Source organism: Fukomys damarensis, unplaced genomic scaffold, assembly GCF_012274545.1.
Source record: "Fukomys damarensis isolate Sample0158 unplaced genomic scaffold, DMR_v1.0_HiC HiC_scaffold_2, whole genome shotgun sequence".
NCBI lineage: Eukaryota > Metazoa > Chordata > Mammalia > Rodentia > Bathyergidae > Fukomys > Fukomys damarensis.
The window spans coordinates 16,761,839-16,762,581 of NW_022900914.1; positions in this window are offsets into that span (position 1 = coordinate 16,761,839).

Consider the following 743-nt stretch of genomic DNA (forward strand, 5'->3'; position numbering starts at 1 on the left):
AAAAATTACAATGTTAATGAGATCCCCTAATTTTAGTGAATTAAAAATTTCTCCTTTCACCTGAACTTGGCTATAATTAAACAACAGCTACTTATTCTCTACTGAAATTCTAGGAATTCACATTCAAAATTCTTGGAAAGTATATATGGTGCTCAGAAGAGCACAAAGACAGCGCATGAAATGTCCCCTGAAGTCCTAGAGGTTGAGCGGATATATTAAAAAGACATTAATGGTCACAAATCGGGACCTTCACAGATTGGCAGACACACACGCTCTCTCTCTCTCCCCTCTCCTTCTCGCCCCCTTTCACTCTCCCCTACCCCTGACACAAACTCAATCTCCATCCTCACTGTAAGGCTGCATTTGAACTTTTTGCTTTTTAAAGGCACCTCTCATTTTCTAGCTATTGCCTTCTGGATGATTTATATTTTGTTAAAAAAGCCTGAATGTTCAATGAAAATAGTTCAGTACTGAGAATGGAATATTTTTCAATTCACATTTGAATAGCCAGGTTTTCTTACATTCAGCTTTTAATAAACTAGAATGACAGTCTTTAAAACAAGCATGCTAGCCTATAATGAATTATAGTATATATAGTAATTTAAACATTTAGAGCTATATATTATACTGCAAAAGCAAAGCACAACACTCATCATACTCATTATCGGCTGTGTACACTACCTTCCCAAAATGAAAACACAACAGTAAACTGCACCTATGGCCATATATATATATATATATAT